Here is a 13,418-nt window from a genome sequence, read left to right as displayed (position 1 = left end):
CACACTTTCTGTAGAAAATGCAAGTGGACATTCGGAGCGCTAAGAGGGAAATAGTGGAGAAAGGAATATATTCAAATATAAACTACACAGTAGCATTCTGTGAAAATTCTTTCTGTTCTGTGCATTCAACTAACAGAGTTGAACCTTACTTTTGATTGAGCCGTTCTGAAACACTCTTTCTGTAGAAACTGCAATTGGACATGCTAAGCGCTAAGAGGCCTACATTGGGAAAAAGAATATCTTCAAATAAAAACTACACAGATGCATTCTGTGAAACTTATTTCTGATCTGTAAATTCAGTTAACAGAGATAAAACATATTTTTGATTGAGCAGTTATGAAACACTCTTTTTGTAGAAAATGCAAGTGGAGATTCGGAGCGCTAAGAGGGTAATAGTGGAAAAAGGAATGTCTTCAAATATAAACTACACAGAATCATTCGGTGAAACTTCTTTCTGATCTGTGCATTCAGCTAACAGAGTTAAACCATACTTTTGATTGAGCAGATCTGAACACTCTTTCTGTTGAAAATGCAACTGGACATTTGGAGCGCTAAGAGCATAGTAGTGGAAAAAGGAATATATTCAAATATAAACTACGCAGAAGCATTCTGTGAAACTTCTTTCTGATCTGAGCATTCAGCTAACAGATTTAAACCATACTTTTGATTGAGCAGATTTGAAAGACTCTGTCTGTAGAAAATGCAACTGGACATTCTTTGCGCTAAGTGGGTAATAGTGGAAAAAAGAATATGTTCAAATATAAACTACACAGAAGCATTGTATGAAACTTCTTTCTGTTCTGTGCATTCAACTAACAGAGTTGAACCTTACTTTTGATTGAGCCTTTCTGAAACACTCTTTCTGTAGAAACTGCAATTGGACATTCTGAGCGCTAAGAGGCCTATATTGGGAAAAATAATATCTTCAAATAAAAACTACACAGAAGCATTGTGTGAAACTTATTTCTGATATGTTCATTAAGCTAACAGAGTTAAAACATACTTTTGATTGCGCAGTTCTGAACACTCTTTCTGTAGAAAATGCAAGTGGACATTCGGAGCGCTAAGAGGGTAATAGTGGAAAAAGGAATGTCTTCAAATATAAACTACACAGAATCATTCTGTGAAACTCCTTTCTGATCTGTGCATTCAGCTAACAGAGTTAAACCATACTTTTGATTGAGCAGATCTGAACACTCTTTCTGTAGAAAATGCAACTGGACATTTGGAGCGCTAAGAGCGTAGTAGTGGAAAAAGGAATATATTCAAATATAAACTACACAGAAGCATTCTGTGAAACTTCTTTCTGATCTGAGCATTCAGCTAACAGAGTTAAACCATACCTATGATTGAGCAGTTTTGAAGCACTCTGTCTGTAGGAAATGCAACTGGACATTGATAGCGCTAAGTGGGTAATAGTGGAAAACAGAATATGTTCAAATATAAACTACACAGAAGCATTGTATGAAACTTCTTTCTGTTCTGTGCATTCAACTTACAGAGTTGAACCTTACTTTTGATTGAGCCGTTCTGAAACACTCTTTCTGTAGAAACTGCAATTGGACATTCTGAGAGCTAAGAGGCCTATATTGGGAAAAAGAATGTCTACAAATAAAAACTACACAGAAGAATTGTGTGAAACTTCTTTCTGTTCTGTTTGTTCAACTAAAAGAGTTGAACCTTAGTTTTGATTGAGCCGTTCTGAAACACACTTTCTGTAGAAAATGCAATTGGAGATTCGGAGCGCTAAGAGGGTAATAGTGGAAAAAGGAATGTCTCCAAATATAAACTACACAGAATAATTCTGTGAAACTTCTTTCTGATCTGTGCATTCAGCTAACAGAGTAAAACCATACTTTTGATTGAGCAGATCTGAACACTCTTTCTGTAGAAAATGCAACTGGACATTTGGAGCGCTAAGAGAGTAGTAGTGGAAAAAGGAATATATTCAAATATAAACTACACAGAAGCATTCTGTGAAACTTATTTCTGATCTGAGCATTCAGCTAACAGAGTTAAACCATACTTTTGATTGAGCAGTTTTGAAACACTCTGTCTGTAGAAAGTGCAACTGGACATTCGTAGCGCCAATTGGGTAATAGTGGAAAAAAGAATATCTTCAAATATAAACTACACAGAAGCATTGTATTAAATTTCTTTCTGTTCTGTGCATTCAACTAACAGAGTTGAACCTTACTTTTGATTGAGCCTTTCTGAAACACTCTTTCTGTAGAAACTGCAATTGGACATTCTGAGCGCTAAGAGGCCTATATTGGGAAAAATAATATCTTCAAATAAAAACTACACAGAAGCATTGTGTGAAACTTATTTCTGATATGTTCATTAAGCTAACAGAGTTAAACCATACTTTTGATTGCGCAGTTCTGAACACACTTTCTGTAGAAAATGCAAGTGGACATTCGGAGCGCTAAGAGGGAAATAGTGGAGAAAGGAATATATTCAAATATAAACTACACAGTAGCATTCTGTGAAAATTCTTTCTGTTCTGTGCATTCAACTAACAGAGTTGAACCTTACTTTTGATTGAGCCGTTCTGAAACACTCTTTCTGTAGAAACTGCAATTGGACATGCTAAGCGCTAAGAGGCCTACATTGGGAAAAAGAATATCTTCAAATAAAAACTACACAGATGCATTCTGTGAAACTTATTTCTGATCTGTAAATTCAGTTAACAGAGATAAAACATATTTTTGATTGAGCAGTTATGAAACACTCTTTTTGTAGAAAATGCAAGTGGAGATTTGGAGCGCTAAGAGGGTAATAGTGGAAAAAGGAATGTCTTCAAATATAAACTACACAGAATCATTCGGTGAAACTTCTTTCTGATCTGTGCATTCAGCTAACAGAGTTAAACCATAATTTTGACTGAGCAGATCTGAACACTCTTTCTGTAGAAAATGTAACTGGACATTTGGAGCGCTAAGAGCATAGTAGTGGAAAAAGCAATATATTCAAATATAAACTACACAGAAGCATTCTGTGAAACTTCTTTCTGATCTGAGCATTCAGCTAACAGAGTTAAACCATACTTTTGATTGAGCAGTTTTGAAACACTCTGTCTGTAGAAAATGCCACTGGACATTCGTAGCGCTAAGTGGGTAATAGTGGAAAAAAGAATATGTTCAAATATAAACTACACAGAAGCATTGTATGAAACTACTTTCTGTTCTGTGCATTCAACTAACAGAGTTGAACCTTACTTTTGATTGAGCCGTTCTGAAACACTCTTTCTGTAGAAACTGCAATTGGACATTCTGAGCGCTAAGAGGCCTATATTGGGAAAAAGAATGTCTACAAATAAAAACTACACAGAAGAATTGTGTGAAACTTCTTTCTGTTCTGTTTGTTCAACTAAAAGAGTTGAACCTTAGTTTTGATTGAGCCGTTCTGAAACACTCTTTCTGTAGAAAATGCAAGTGGAGATTCGGAGCGCTAAGAGGGTAATAGTGGAAAAAGGAATGTCTCCAAATATAAACTACACAGAATAATTCTGTGAAACTTCTATCTGATCTGTGCATTCAGCTAACAGAGTAAAACCATACTTTTGATTGAGCAGATCTGAACACTCTTTCTGTAGAAAATGCAACTGGACATTTGGAGCGCTAAGAGAGTAGTAGTGGAAAAAGGGATATATTCAAATATAAACTACACAGAAGCAATCTGTGAAACTTCTTTCTGATCTGAGCATTCAGCTAACAGAGTTAAACCATACTTTTGATTGAGCAGTTTTGAAACACTCTGTCTGTAGAAAATGCAACTGGACATTCGTAGCGCCAAGTGGGTAATAGTGGAAAAAAGAATATGTTCAAATATAAACTACACAGAAGCATTTTATGAAATTACTTTCTGTTCTGTTCATTCAACTAACAGAGTTGAACCTTACTTTTGATTGAGCCTTTCTGAAACACTCTTTCTGTAGAAACTGCAATTGGACATTCTGAGCGCTAAGAGGCCTATTTTGGGAAAAAGAATGTCTACAAATAAAAACTACACAGAAGAATTGTGTGAAACTACTTTCTGTTCTGTTTGTTCAACTAAAAGAGTTGAACCTTAGTTTTGTTTGAGCCGTTCTGAAACACTCTTTCTGTAGAAAATGCAAGTGGAGATTCGGAGCGCTAAGAGGGTAATAGTGGAAAAAGGAATGTCTCCAAATATAAACTACACCGAATCATTCTGTGAAACTTCTATCTGATCTGTGCATTCAGCTAACAGAGTTAAACCATACTTTTGATTGAGGAGATCTGAACAGTCTTTCTGCAGAAAATGCAACTGGACATTTGGAGCGCTAAGAGAGTAGTAGTGGAAAAAGGAATATATTCAAATATAAACTACACAGAAGCATTCTGTGAAACTTCTTTCTGATCTGAGCATTCAGCTAACAGAGTTAAACTATACTTATGATTGAGCAGTTTTGAAACACTCTGTCTGTAGAAAATGCAACTGGACATTCGTAGCGCTAAGTGGGTAAGAGTGGAAAAAAGAATATTTTCAAATATAAACTACACAGAAGCATTGTACGAAACTTCTTTCTGTTCTGTGCATTCAACTAACAGAGTTGAACCGTACTTTTGATTGAGCCTTTCTGAAACACTCTTTCTGTAGAAACTGCAATTGGACATTCTGAGCGCTAAGAGGCCTATATTGGGAAAAATAATATCTTCAAATAAAAACTACAAAGAAGCATTGTGTGAAACTTATTTCTGATATGTTCATTAAGCTAACAGAGTTAAACCATACTTTTGATTGCGCAGTTCTGAACACTCTTTCTGTAGAAAATGCAAGTGGACATTCGGAGCGCTAAGAGGGTAATAGTGGAAAAAGGAATATATTCAAATATAAACTACACAGTAGCATTCTGTGAAAATACTTTCTGTTCTGTGCATTCAACTAACAGAGTTGAACCTTACTTTTGATTGAGCCGTTCTGAAACACTCTTTCTGTAGAAACTGCAATTGGACATGCTAAGCGCTAAGAGGCCTACATTGGGAAAAAGAATATCTTCAAATAAAAACTACACAGATGCATTCTGTGAAACTTATTTCTGATCTGTAAATTCAGTTAACAGAGATAAAACATATTTTTGATTGAGCAGTTATGAAACACTCTTTTTGTAGAAAATGCAAGTGGAGATTCGGAGCGCTAAGAGGGTAATAGTGGAAAAAGGAATGTCTTCAAATATAAACTACACAGAATCATTCGGTGAAACTTCTTTCTGATCTGTGCATTCAGCTAACAGAGTTAAACCATACTTTTGATTGAGCAGATCTGAACACTCTTTCTGTTGAAAATGCAACTGGACATTTGGAGCGCTAAGAGCATAGTAGTGGAAAAAGGAATATATTCAAATATAAACTACGCAGAAGCATTCTGTGAAACTTCTTTCTGATCTGAGCATTCAGCTAACAGATTTAAACCATACTTTTGATTGAGCAGATTTGAAAGACTCTGTCTGTAGAAAATGCAACTGGACATTCTTAGCGCTAAGTGGGTAATAGTGGAAAAAAGAATATGTTCAAATATAAACTACACAGAAGCATTGTATGAAACTTCTTTCTGTTCTGTGCATTCAACTAACAGAGTTGAACCTTACTTTTGATTGAGCCTTTCTGAAACACTCTTTCTGTAGAAACTGCAATTGGACATTCTGAGCCCTAAGAGGCCTATATTGGGAAAAATAATATCTTCAAATAAAAACTACACAGAAGCATTGTGTGAAACTTATTTCTGATATGTTCATTAAGCTAACAGAGTTAAAACATACTTTTGATTGCGCAGTTCTGAACACTCTTTCTGTACAAAATGCAAGTGGACATTCGGAGCGCTAAGAGGGTAATAGTGGAAAAAGGAATGTCTTCAAATATAAACTACACAGAATCATTCTGTGAAACTCCTTTCTGATCTGTGCATTCAGCTAACAGAGTTAAACCATACTTTTGATTGAGCAGATCTGAACACTCTTTCTGTAGAAAATGCAACTGGACATTTGGAGCGCTAAGAGCGTAGTAGTGGAAAAAGGAATATATTCAAATATAAACTACACAGAAGCATTCTGTGAAACTTCTTTCTGATCTGAGCATTCAGCTAACAGAGTTAAACCATACCTTTGATTGAGCAGTTTTGAAACACTCTGTCTGTAGAAAATGCAACTGGACATTGATAGCGCTAAGTGGGTAATAGTGGAAAACAGAATATGTTCAAATATAAACTACACAGAAGCATTGTATGAAACTTCTTTCTGTTCTGTGCATTCAACTTACAGAGTTGAACCTTACTTTTGATTGAGCCGTTCTGAAACACTCTTTCTGTAGAAACTGCAATTGGACATTCTGAGAGCTAAGAGGCCTATATTGGGAAAAAGAATGTCTACAAATAAAAACTACACAGAAGAATTGTGTGAAACTTCTTTCTGTTCTGTTTGTTCTACTAAAAGAGTTGAACCTTAGTTTTGATTGAGCCGTTCTGAAACACACTTTCTGTAGAAAATGCAAGTGGAGATTCGGAGCGCTAAGAGGGTAATAGTGGAAAAAGGAATGTCTCCAAATATAAACTACACAGAATAATTCTGTGAAACTTCTTTCTGATCTGTGCATTCAGCTAACAGAGTAAAACCATACTTTTGATTGAGCAGATCTGAACACTCTTTCTGTAGAAAATGCAACTGGACATTTGGAGCGCTAAGAGAGTAGTAGTGGAAAAAGGAATATATTCAAATATAAACTACACAGAAGCATTCTGTGAAACTTCTTTCTGATCTGAGCATTCAGCTAACAGAGTTAAACCATACTTTTGATTGAGCAGTTTTGAAACACTCTGTCTGTAGAAAGTGCAACTGGACATTCGTAGCGCCAAGTGGGTAATAGTGGAAAAAAGAATATCTTCAAATATAAACTACACAGAAGCATTGTATGAAATTTCTTTCTGTTCTGTGCATTCAACTAACAGAGTTGAACCTTACTTTTGATTGAGCCTTTCTGAAACACTCTTTCTGTAGAAACTGCAATTGGACATTCTGAGCGCTAAGAGGCCTATATTGGGAAAAATAATATCTTCAAATAAAAACTACACAGAAGCATTGTGTGAAACTTATTTCTGATATGTTCATTAAGCTAACAGAGTTAAACCATACTTTTGATTGCGCAGTTCTGAACACACTTTCTGTAGAAAATGCAAGTGGACATTCGGAGCGCTAAGAGGGAAATAGTGGAGAAAGGAATATATTCAAATATAAACTACACAGTAGCATTCTGTGAAAATTCTTTCTGTTCTGTGCATTCAACTAACAGAGTTGAACCTTACTTTTGATTGAGCCGTTCTGAAACACTCTTTCTGTAGAAACTGCAATTGGACATGCTAAGCGCTAAGAGGCCTACATTGGGAAAAAGAATATCTTCAAATAAAAACTACACAGATGCATTCTGTGAAACTTATTTCTGATCTGTAAATTCAGTTAACAGAGATAAAACATATTTTTGATTGAGCAGTTATGAAACATTCTTTTTGTAGAAAATGCAAGTGGAGATTTGGAGCGCTAAGAGGGTAATAGTGGAAAAAGGAATGTCTTCAAATATAAACTACACAGAATCATTCGGTGAAACTACTTTCTGATCTGTGCATTCAGCTAACAGAGTTAAACCATAATTTTGACTGAGCAGATCTGAACACTCTTTCTGTAGAAAATGCAACTGGACATTTGGAGCGCTAAGAGCATAGTAGTGGAAAAAGGAATATATTCAAATATAAACTACACAGAAGCATTCTGTGAAACTTCTTTCTGATCTGAGCATTCAGCTAACAGAGTTAAACCATACTTTTGATTGAGCAGTTTTGAAACACTCTGTCTGTAGAAAATGCCACTGGACATTCGTAGCGCTAAGTGGGTAATAGTGGAAAAAAGAATATGTTCAAATATAAACTACACAGAAGCATTGTATGAAACTTCTTTCTGTTCTGTGCATTCAACTAACAGAGTTGAACCTTACTTTTGATTGAGCCGTTCTGAAACACTCTTTCTGTAGAAACTGCAATTGGACATTCTGAGCGCTAAGAGGCTTATATTGGGAAAAAGAATGTCTACAAATAAAAACTACACAGAAGAATTGTGTGAAACTTCTTTCTGTTCTGTTTGTTCAACTAAAAGAGTTGAACCTTAGTTTTGATTGAGCCGTTCTGAAACACTCTTTCTGTAGAAAATGCAAGTGGAGATTCGGAGCGCTAAGAGGGTAATAGTGGAAAAAGGAATGTCTCCAAATATAAACTACACAGAATAATTCTGTGAAACTTCTTTCTGATCTGTGCATTCAGCTAACAGAGTAAAACCATACTTTTGATTGAGCAGATCTGAACACTCTTTCTGTAGAAAATGCAACTGGACATTTGGAGCGCTAAGAGAGTAGTAGTGGAAAAAGGGATATATTCAAATATAAACTACACAGAAGCATTCTGTGAAACTTCTTTCTGATCTGAGCATTCAGCTAACAGAGTTAAACCATACTTTTGATTGAGCAGTTTTGAAACACTCTGTCTGTAGAAAATGCAACTGGACATTCGTAGCGCCAAGTGGGTAATAGTGGAAAAAAGAATATGTTCAAATATAAACTACACAGAAGCATTGTATGAAATTACTTTCTGTTCTGTGCATTCAACTAACAGAGTTGAACCTTACTTTTGATTGAGCCTTTCTGAAACACTCTTTCTGTAGAAACTGCAATTGGACATTCTGAGCGCTAAGAGGCCTATATTGGGAAAAATAATATCTTCAAATAAAAACTACACATAAGCATTGTGTGAAACTTATTTCTGATATGATCATTAAGCTAACAGAGTTAAACCATACTTTTGATTGCGCAGTTCTGAACACTCTTTTTGTAGAAAATGCAAGTGGACATTCGGAGCGCTAAGAGGGTAATAGTGGAGAAAGGAATATATTCAACTATAAACTACACAGTAGCATTCTGTGAAAATCCTTTCTGTTCTGTGCATTCAACTAACAGAGTTGAACCTTACTTTTGATTGAGCCGTTCTGAAACACTCTTTCTGTAGAAACTGCAATTGGACATGCTAAGTGCTAAGAGGCCTACATTGGGAAAAAGAATATCTTCAAATAAAAACTACACAGATGCATTCTGTGAAACCTATTTCTGATCTGTAAATTCAGGTAACAGAGATAAAACATATTTTTGATTGAGCAGTTATGAAACACTCTTTTTGTAGAAAATGCAAGTGGAGATTCGGAGCGCTAAGGGGGTAATAGTGGAAAAAGGAATGTCTTCAAATATAAACTACACAGAATCATTCGTTGAAACTTCTTTCTGATCTGTGCATTCAGCTAACAGAGTTAAACCATACTTTTGATTGCTCAGATCTGAACACTCTTTCTGTAGAAAATGCAACTGGACATTTGGAGCGCTAAGAGCGTAGTAGTGGAAAAAGTAATATATTCAAATATAAACTACACAGAAGCATTCTGTGAAACTTCTTTCTGATCTGAGCATTCAGCTAACAGAGTTAAACCATACTTTTGATTGAGCAGTTTTGAAACACTCTGTCTGTAGAAAATGCAACTGGACATTCGTAGCGCTAAGTGGGTAATAGTGGAAAAAAGAATATGTTCAAATATAAACTACACAGAAGCATTGTATGAAACTTCTTTCTGTTCTGTGCATTCAACTTACAGAGTTGAACCTTACTTTTGATTGAGCCGTTCTGAAACACTCTTTCTGTAGAAACTGCAATTGGACATTCTGAGAGCTAAGAGGCCTATATTGGGAAAAAAATGTCTACAAATAAAAACTACACAGAAGTATTGTGTGAAACTTCTTTCTGTTCTGTTTGTTCAACTAAAAGAGTTGAACCTTAGTTTTGATTGAGCCGTTCTGAAACACACTTTCTGTAGAAAATGCAAGTGGAGATTCGGAGCGCTAAGAGGGTAATAGTGGAAAAAGGAATGTCTCCAAATATAAACTACACAGAATAATTCTGTGAAACTTCTTTCTGATCTGTGCATTCAGCTAACAGAGTAAAACCATACTTTTGATTGAGCAGATCTGAACACTCTTTCTGTAGAAAATGCAACTGGACATTTGGAGCGCTAAGAGAGTAGTAGTTGAAAAAGGAATATATTCAAATATAAACTACACAGAAGCATTCTGTGAAACTTCTTTCTGATCTGAGCATTCAGCTAACAGAGTTAAACCATACTTTTGATTGAGCAGTTTTGAAACACTCTGTCTGTAGAAAGTGCAACTGGACATTCGTAGCGCCAAGTGGGTAATAGTGGAAAAAAGAATATCTTCAAATATAAACTACACAGAAGCAGTGTATGAAATTTCTTTCTGTTCTGTGCATTCAACTAACAGAGTTGAACCTTACTTTTGATTGAGCCTTTCTGAAACACTCTTTCTGTAGAAACTGCAATTGGACATTCTGAGCGCTAAGAGGCCTATATTGGGAAAAATAATATCTTCAAATAAAAACTACACAGAAGCATTGTGTGAAACTTATTTCTGATATGTTCATTAAGCTAACAGAGTTAAACCATACTTTTGATTGTGCAGTTCTGAACACACTTCCTGTAGAAAATGCAAGTGGACATTCGGAGCGCTAAGAGGGAAATAGTGGAGAAAGGAATATATTCAAATATAAACTACACAGTAGCATTCTGTGAAAATTCTTTCTGTTCTGTGCATTCAACTAACAGAGTTGAACCTTACTTTTGATTGAGCCGTTCTGAAACACTCTTTCTGTAGAAACTGCAATTGGACATGCTAAGCGCTAAGAGGCCTACATTGGGAAAAAGAATATCTTCAAATAAAAACTACACAGATGCATTCTGTGAAACTTATTTCTGATCTGTAAATTCAGTTAACAGAGATAAAACATATTTTTGATTGAGCAGTTATGAAACACTCTTTTTGTAGAAAATGCAAGTGGAGATTTGGAGCGCTAAGAGGGTAATAGTGGAAAAAGGAATGTCTTCAAATATAAACTACACAGAATCATTCGGTGAAACTTCTTTCTGATCTGTGCATTCAGCTAACAGAGTTAAACCATAATTTTGACTGAGCAGATCTGAACACTCTTTCTGTAGAAAATGCAACTGGACATTTGGAGCGCTAAGAGCATAGTAGTGGAAAAAGGAATATATTCAAATATAAACTACACAGAAGCATTCTGTGAAACTTCTTTCTGATCTGAGCATTCAGCTAACAGAGTTAAACCATACTTTTGATTGAGCAGTTTTGAAACACTCTGTCTGTAGAAAATGCCACTGGACATTCGTAGCGCTAAGTGGGTAATAGTGGAAAAAAGAATATGTTCAAATATAAACTACACAGAAGCATTGTATGAAACTTCTTTCTGTTCTGTGCATTCAACTAACAGAGTTGAACCTTACTTTTGATTGAGCCGTTCTGAAACACTCTTTCTGTAGAAACTGCAATTGGACATTCTGAGCGCTAAGAGGCCTATATTGGGAAAAAGAATGTCTACAAATAAAAACTACACAGAAGAATTGTGTGAAACTTCTTTCTGTTCTGTTTGTTCAACTAAAAGAGTTGAACCTTAGTTTTGATTGAGCCGTTCTGAAACACTCTTTCTGTAGAAAATGCAAGTGGAGATTCGGAGCGCTAAGAGGGTAATAGTGGAAAAAGGAATGTCTCCAAATATAAACTACACAGAATAATTCTGTGAAACTTCTTTCTGATCTGTGCATTCAGCTAACAGAGTAAAACCATACTTTTGATTGAGCAGATCTGAACACTCTTTCTGTAGAAAATGCAACTGGACATTTGGAGCGCTAAGAGAGTAGTAGTGGAAAAAGGGATATATTCAAATATAAACTACACAGAAGCATTCTGTGAAACTTCTTTCTGATCTGAGCATTCAGCTAACAGAGTTAAACCATACTTTTGATTGAGCAGTTTTGAAACACTCTGTCTGTAGAAAATGCAACTGGACATTCGTAGCGCCAAGTGGGTAATAGTGGAAAAAAGAATATGTTCAAATATAAACTACACAGAAGCATTGTATGAAATTACTTTCTGTTCTGTGCATTCAACTAACAGAGTTGAACCTTACTTTTGATTGAGCCTTTCTGAAACACTCTTTCTGTAGAAACTGCAATTGGACATTCTGAGCGCTAAGAGGCCTATATTGGGAAAAATAATATCTTCAAATAAAAACTACACATAAGGATTGTGTGAAACTTATTTCTGATATGATCATTAAGCTAACAGAGTTAAACCATACTTTTGATTGCGCAGTTCTGAACACTCTTTTTGTAGAAAATGCAAGTGGACATTCGGAGCGCTAAGAGGGTAATAGTGGAGAAAGGAATATATTCAACTATAAACTACACAGTAGCATTCTGTGAAAATCCTTTCTGTTCTGTGCATTCAACTAACAGAGTTGAACCTTACTTTTGATTGAGCCGTTCTGAAACACTCTTTCTGTAGAAACTGCAATTGGACATGCTAAGTGCTAAGAGGCCTACATTGGGAAAAAGAATATCTTCAAATAAAAACTACACAGATGCATTCTGTGAAACCTATTTCTGATCTGTAAATTCAGGTAACAGAGATAAAACATATTTTTGATTGAGCAGTTATGAAACACTCTTTTTGTAGAAAATGCAAGTGGAGATTCGGAGCGCTAAGGGGGTAATAGTGGAAAAAGGAATGTCTTCAAATATAAACTACACAGAATCATTCGGTGAAACTTCTTTCTGATCTGTGCATTCAGCTAACAGAGTTAAACCATACTTTTGATTGCTCAGATCTGAACACTCTTTCTGTAGAAAATGCAACTGGACATTTGGAGCGCTAAGAGCGTAGTAGTGGAAAAAGTAATATATTCAAATATAAACTACTCAGAAGCATTCTGTGAAACTTCTTTCTGATCTGAGCATTCAGCTAACAGAGTTAAACCATACTTTTGATTGAGCAGTTTTGAAACACTCTGTCTGTAGAAAATGCAACTGGACATTCGTAGCGCCAAGTGGGTAATAGTGGAAAAAAGAATATCTTCAAATATAAACTACACAGAAGCATTGTATGAAATTTCTTTCTGTTCTGTGCATTCAACTAACAGAGTTGAACCTTACTTTTGATTGAGCCTTTCTGAAACACTCTTTCTGTAGAAACTGCAATAGGACATTCTGAGCGCTAAGAGGCCTATATTGGGAAAAATAATATCTTCAAATAAAAACTACACAGAAGCATTGTGTGAAACTTATTTCTGATATGTTCATTAAGCTAACAGAGTTAAACCATACTTTTGATTGCGCAGTTCTGAACACACTTTCTGTAGAAAATGCAAGTGGACATTCGGAGCGCTAAGAGGGAAATAGTGGAGAAAGGAATATATTCAAATATAAACTACACAGTAGCATTCTGTGAAAA

Source organism: Symphalangus syndactylus, chromosome 19, assembly GCF_028878055.3.
Source record: "Symphalangus syndactylus isolate Jambi chromosome 19, NHGRI_mSymSyn1-v2.1_pri, whole genome shotgun sequence".
Taxonomy (NCBI): Eukaryota; Metazoa; Chordata; class Mammalia; order Primates; family Hylobatidae; genus Symphalangus; species Symphalangus syndactylus.
Note: the sequence above shows the minus strand (reverse complement) of the source record.